We start from the raw sequence: 6,777 nt of genomic DNA on the forward strand, positions 1-6,777 counted from the left end.
GATACACTCTTCAGACTAAACTAATATCTTGCAGAATCGAGCCTTCGTCGTCAACTACACAACATTCAACGTCAGAAGTCGGCTCCCATCGACGTCTGCTCTTCGCGGGCAGCACTCGAGACAGTCTTAACGGGAGGGAGAGAAAGGCGGAGTTTCGATGGGGTTGACTCGAGGAATCAAATCGAGTCGAGCCGATTCCCTGTTATGCTAATTTGTTAACGGGCAAAACCGGGATATTCGGTACGGGAATAATTCCACACGACCGGCCAATTCTCTGCCCACCCTTTCTCTCTTTCCTGTTATCCCGACTCACCACCACCTGGTTTCTCGAAAATCCTCGCGAGTGTATCTACGTCGAATATTCGTTCCGGAAAATAATTTCTTTCCTCTCGGCTGGCATTTCGTTGGTCGGGAAACGAAACGTCACCTATCCACATTTGTCTTCCTCCGGCGGGAATCGCCTCGCTCGAGAAATACGCCATCCGTCTTTGTGGAATTGCGATAAAAGAGAGGGAAAGAAAGAGAAGGAGAGAAAGAGAAATAGACGCGACATCGCCGGAAAGAAATTACCGCCGATTATCGCCGGCGACGTGAGAGAAATCGGCTAGAAATATCGCCGACTTCCCTCAACGCCAGCCTCCGATGAAAAGATAATAATAAGCCGCGAGAGAAGACGAAGACCTCATCGTCGACCCCATAGATCCAATGCGACATTTGGACGGATTCTGGGTCGCCAATTAGAAGCCAAGCATTTGCATTAGACTTTATGACAGGTAATGGGATTAACAAGTATGGCATATAAGAGAGATTTTTTTTTTCTTGAAAATATCGAAATATTTTCTCGAGATAATCTTCTTAATTCAAAATTGATGATATATTGAGATATCCATCTAATTTATTCTTCAATATATAATCATTGATTTTAATAATACGATTTATCAGAATTCGGACATCTCGATTGTCTAAATGTATCGAGTTTTTCTTTATGATTTAAATATCAGACCGATATTTTATTTCCAGCAAATCTAACACATCTCCCCTCGTTACGAATTCGCTACGTGAATTATAGAATATGAATTTCCTCGGAAGAAATTCGTGGAATTCGTGAAATTCGATGTCAATTTATATAAGATGGATCATCAATTTTTTAATTTCCATTCAAAGAACAGAAATGATTCCTGAAACAATTTAACCAGATTAGCAAGCTCAATTATAATTCATCAAATTTTCCGTCGCGATCCAAACTTTAATTTTATTTTTCCGATAAATCCCAAAAATGATTGGTCCAGCAACAAGCGTGTTTGTTTATATTTTACAAGCGGGTAAATATGTGCGCAGACAAATTCCTCATTCTTGGAGGAGAATCGCGACGGGATCCGTTCGCAGGTACGAGATCCCCGTTTGTGTTTTCCTCCGCGTGCACGAGATATATCGAAACGTTCAACGGGAAAGGAAGACGGAAATAGCGAGAGAAGGAATGAAAGAGAGAGAGAGAGAGGTGAAACAAATAGGCCGACGGTGAAGGGGGGAGAAAGAGAGAGAGAGAAATATATTTAAAAAAAGAGAGAAAAGAAAAGATAGATAGAGAGAGAGAGAGAGAGAGAAGAGGAGAAACAAGAGAAACAGGGGCGTACGTCGTTATTTCGCGGTGGATGCTGCGGGATCAATAGCGTGAAGAGCCGACAGGGTGAGTGAGACGGAGAGAGACGGGATCGAGGCGGAAGAGGGGAGTTCGACTGAAAGGGAAGTGCAGTGGGGGAGGAAGAAGGAGAAAGAGAGAGAAAGGAAAACAGGAATAGCGATGGGGTGGCGGAGAAGGACGGATTCTGAGCACGGGGAGGCTAAGAGCGCGAGAAGGACAGGCAACAAAGGGTGACTCCCCAGTTCCCAGCACCTTTATCGCTTTCTCTCTCGTTTTATCTCTTTTCGTCCCCTCTCGTTCTCCCTCTCTCTCTCTCTCTCACACGCCTTGCTTCTCAACACTCCTTCTCATCGATTATACCTGTCTCCCTTCGTTTCCCTTGTCATCTCATTCTCTTCGTCTATCCGCTACCCTTACCACCGAACAACCCCAGGAGTCGATGCATCCAGGGTCGTTGCTACCGGCAGCGAACGATCCAATCTTCCAGGCATTCTCCCTCAGTCTCTCCTCCTTCCTCATTCATTCTACCTGTCTCCATTTCTCTCTTCCTCTCTTCGTTCTTTTTTCCTCTCTGCCTTTATATATATATATTTATCTCCCTCTCCCTCTTCCTCATATGCTCGATCTACGTTTCTGCTTGCACGCATCAGCATTGCTGCGCAGCTAGCATATGTGGTATACAGGTGAAGTCATCGGACACGCCGGTGTATACACTTTTTCTCTCTCTCTCTCTCTCGCAAACACGAATACCTACCTGTGTACGTTTACGTGCACGAGCGTATCGTTCGCCTGCATCGCCACGCCAAAAGAAACACGACCTGCGCCGCCCGGTGGACTTCTGCCCACCTTGCAACTGCATGCCCGTGTCGACTTTTCAAGGACGAGCGGTCGCGGCGCCTTACTTTTTCGCGAACCACGCCGATTCGATCTTGCATCCGGTCGTTATGACGAATTGAAAATTTCTCGCTCAATTTTTTCAATAAATTCTCAACCAATATCAACACGCAAAAAACGGTAAGTTAGAGATTGCATAAACAAAAGCTGCAGTTTGATTTTATATTGTATTTTATTTCACAAAATTGTAAAATGAGGAAATAAGTTCTTCTTAGTTCGATAAGCCGCCCTATAATCTACCTATATACGCGAATATCGCGCGCGCGAAAGTGAAATTTCGAGATCGACTTCTCGAGAGATTCTCGAACTTGCGTTATCCTCGGGACTCTGTAGCCGGAGGGCCGATCGAAATTCCCGCAGCAGCCCACAATTTCGTTGCTGCGGATACCGTTTTGGTCCCGTTCCCTTTGTACATACGATGCTTCCATCCGAAGTGAGAAGAAGCCACCTCGAGAAATATGAAATTTCTTTTGCTCGCAGGCGGGAAACGATGAACCAACCGACCGCCTATATTCGGATTCACCGAACGTATTCTCAAGTCGGTAGATAGCAATTATAGCGCAAACCTGATTTTAACTTCATATACAATTTTATACAACCAGTATGTATATATAATGTAAAGTAAAGGGGAAAAGTGAATTTCTCTCTAATTAATTTATGATTGATTAGGTAGCATTAAAAGGTAGCACTTAAGTCATCTATTATACCTTAAACGTCAAGCAAGTCGACGCATATACATGCTACATGATTTGCTCGCTCGCGGTGAAATAATTATCGCGACCACACCCGATTATACGGTGTGACTTTTGTGAACATCGCTGTCTGAGCGCAGCATCCCGGCCCCTTGCTCGCTACGCACAAGCTGACTACACAAGCGATAATAATTATTGTATCGTCATCAGTTAGTCATCCGTTCTCTCTCGCGAACTGTGGCGCGGCGCCGCAATTCGCGGAACGCAATCCGAGAAGATGACGGAAAATAGATCCATATAGCCGCGCATTTCTGCCAGGGTGTACGTTTTTACTCACATACACGTGGCTCACTTGGAGAAGTCCGCGCTGTCCTTCGTCCATCACGTATTCTCGTAAATCGAGAGAACGTGCTCGCCGCGTTAAAGTTACGTATTAGACGATAAATAACTTGTATTCGTGATCGATGATAAAACGTAGCTAGGAGACAAAATAAACTCTTCGCTTCGAGAGAATCTTCCTACAATCTGAGGAGACAGTTAAGATTACGAGATCATCGAAGAGATTATTAGATGAAGAATGGTATTTATAGAGGGATCCCTCATCGCGATGAAATTTTCGTTGAACGAAATTTCGACGGCGTAGTACATAAATAAATAACGAATAAGCACTATCCCGATTGATACTCTCTTCGATACGGTTCCCGGTGGTGCGTTTAGATACACCTACGGCGAGCACACGCGTGTCATGAATATTTAATTTCATTACGCATCTACACGAGTGCCCCTGGCATCTTCAGCCCACGGTGCGAAGAAATTACGTTGCGTCTCCTTCTTCTTAGAGCGTATAACGAGAACGTTTGCTCCCGTATACTTTCCTCCTCAGCAATACCTCGAGAGTACATTATAGGACGACGAGGATAGGACAGGCTCTCTCGCATATAGGTAGCTGCGGGTACACGTAGTATGCATCCCCGATCAGAACCGCGCGCTCGAGTTTCTTTATCTCTCTTTCTCGGCGGAAAGTATAGGAGGGGAATGCAACATCGACCGGCAAAAATTTCCATCCGCCTAAGTGCACGCTTAATCATGTGCTGTTTCGATGAGCGCGCACGAGCGTGCGCGACGTATGCCTGGGAGATCCGGCATCGTATTCGCGCTGCAAAAGGATAACAAAAGCGCCGGACACTCATCCCGCCCGATGCCGATGCGCCAACACACACGGTGCACCACGATAGAAGGATGCACTCTGGAAGAGCCGCGACGTAATAACGCGCGGGCGTAAAAAGTGCCCGAGGTATTCGATTTATTTCACGGTGAAGTATATACATGAACAGCGATTTCTGCTTTAAACGTGCCTAGCCGCATCGAATTATATAATTGTGTTGCCGAAATAATTATATACACACTCCTCAAAATAAATGAGAGATCGAAAGAATTGTCCAGAAAATAAGCGAATTTTAAATAGTTGTAACTTTGTTTCGAAAAATGAGAAAATTCTTTGACATTTTTACATAAAAGTCTCGAGTTTTTTCTGCACAATCATTTTTTTATATTTAAATTCGATCTTTCCTCATCAAATTATCGCAAATTGAAGAGAAAATGCCATTTTTACTTTAATCGTTCATAACTCTGTTAAAAATTATCGTATAGCAATTTTAAGAATAAGTAGTGTGATATAGAGACTAAATTTTTTCAACTCGTCAATTTTTTTACAAATAGATGAAAATAACGAAGAAATTCACGAGTTTTCTTTTTTGTTTAAACTTTGAAAATAGATTACGTTAATTTCTTTATAGTGACCCGTATGTTAATGCGCACCACGTGGAGGTTGGAGGTAATTTTGGAAATTTCTTCGTTGTTTTCACTTATTTGTAAAAAGTTCACGAGTTAAAACAAATTCAGTCTACTTATATCATACTGTAGAGCAAAGATTCCGTTTTAAGAATCCATTTCTAAAATTGTTATACGATGATTTTTAACAGAGTTATGAACGATTAAAGTAAAAATGACATTTTCTCTTCAATTTGAGATAACTTGATAAGGAATGATCGAAATTTAAATTTTAAAAAACGATTTTGCAGGAAAAACTTGAGGCTTTAACGTAAAAATGTCAAAAAAACTTTTTTTAATTTTCTTATGCACGCGACATGTCTACAAAGTCAGACGAAAATTTTCAATTTGTCTGGTTCGTCGTTTTCTATATGTAAAGAATATCAAAATTGAAAAAAGTGGAAAAAAACTATGATCTCTCAAAAGTAGAGATTTCAAGCTTTAAAACCCTTTTTTAAAATTTAAATTATCATTTTCCGAAACAAAGTTACAGTTATTTAAAATTTGCTTATTTTTGAATATATTCCGCTATAGAGTAGTTCCCGAATCGATTGGCCAAATTCTCTATTTCATTTTTGTTGAATATGCGCAAAACCAATCGTTTGGACAATTTTTGTATCTCTTAATTAATTTGAGGAGTGTATAATAATTTATTCAATATTTTATTTATCAGCGTAATCAAGAGAACAATGCTTTTTAGAAATATCAATGACGAGGGAAATTAATTCGAGATCATGTTCCCGGTGGTCGGATATTTTTATTGGCGAAAAAAAAATAAAGGAGCGAAAAAACATAAATTAGCATACATTAAAAGAGAAGAGCCACGCTCCAGGCAGTGGCGCGTCGATCCGCCAATACGCTCGTCAGGATTCGCGTATCGATTTCATCCCCTTGAAAACGGAGGCAGGCGATGACATGTATGTATGTACATGTACGCGTACATATTTAGCATGCACGGCTACTGTGTACCGGCTTGCGTGCGTGCGTATATATAAATCAATGAATTTTGTTCGCGGACGGATTCAAAGAAGAAACGATCAAAATGGAAATGCACGCACCGGCGGCGGCAAAGCATCACGCATCCGCGAGATCGATCGAAACTTGGCGCACGAGCGCACGGTTAAAGCCGCCCCGGAGGCACGAAGGGCTGTAAATTAAAAAGTTTCCAGTTTTCGGGATAAAATTGAAAATCCCGAAATCATGGAAGCAGCGGAGAGTATCGCTGCTATAAAGGAGAAAAAAGAGGGAGAGAGAGAGACTTTTCGACGGTGATTCGAAACGATTGGTTTTGCGGTCCGCGCATATTCAACAAATCTAACGGAATAGAGAATTTGGCCAATCGATCCGGGAACTCTAACGGAATATATCGAAAAGCGGAAGGGCTTGTCTCGGCAATGCTTGTTAAATTGATGTCGGCCTCGAATTCATCGCGTTCCTGATGAACTCCGCGTCGCGTGATATCGATCGAAATTAATGCCGCGACGTGGTCAGCGCTATAATCGAGAGAAACGCAGAGATAGAGAGAGAAAGAGAGAATCAATTAAAGCGTTTAAGTGACTTAATGAGACCAGTTAGTATGAATCGCATTTAATCGTTAATTTATATATTTGTGCATTTTCTATTAATAATCTCGCTTACACACAAAAAAAAAAAAAAAAAAAAAAAAAAAAAAAAACGAGTCATATATTACCGCGACGTAGGTCATCGCATACATCTTCC

Source organism: Nylanderia fulva, unplaced genomic scaffold, assembly GCF_048542155.1.
Source record: "Nylanderia fulva isolate GAGA-0341 unplaced genomic scaffold, ASM4854215v1 Scaffold11, whole genome shotgun sequence".
Taxonomy (NCBI): domain Eukaryota; kingdom Metazoa; phylum Arthropoda; class Insecta; order Hymenoptera; family Formicidae; genus Nylanderia; species Nylanderia fulva.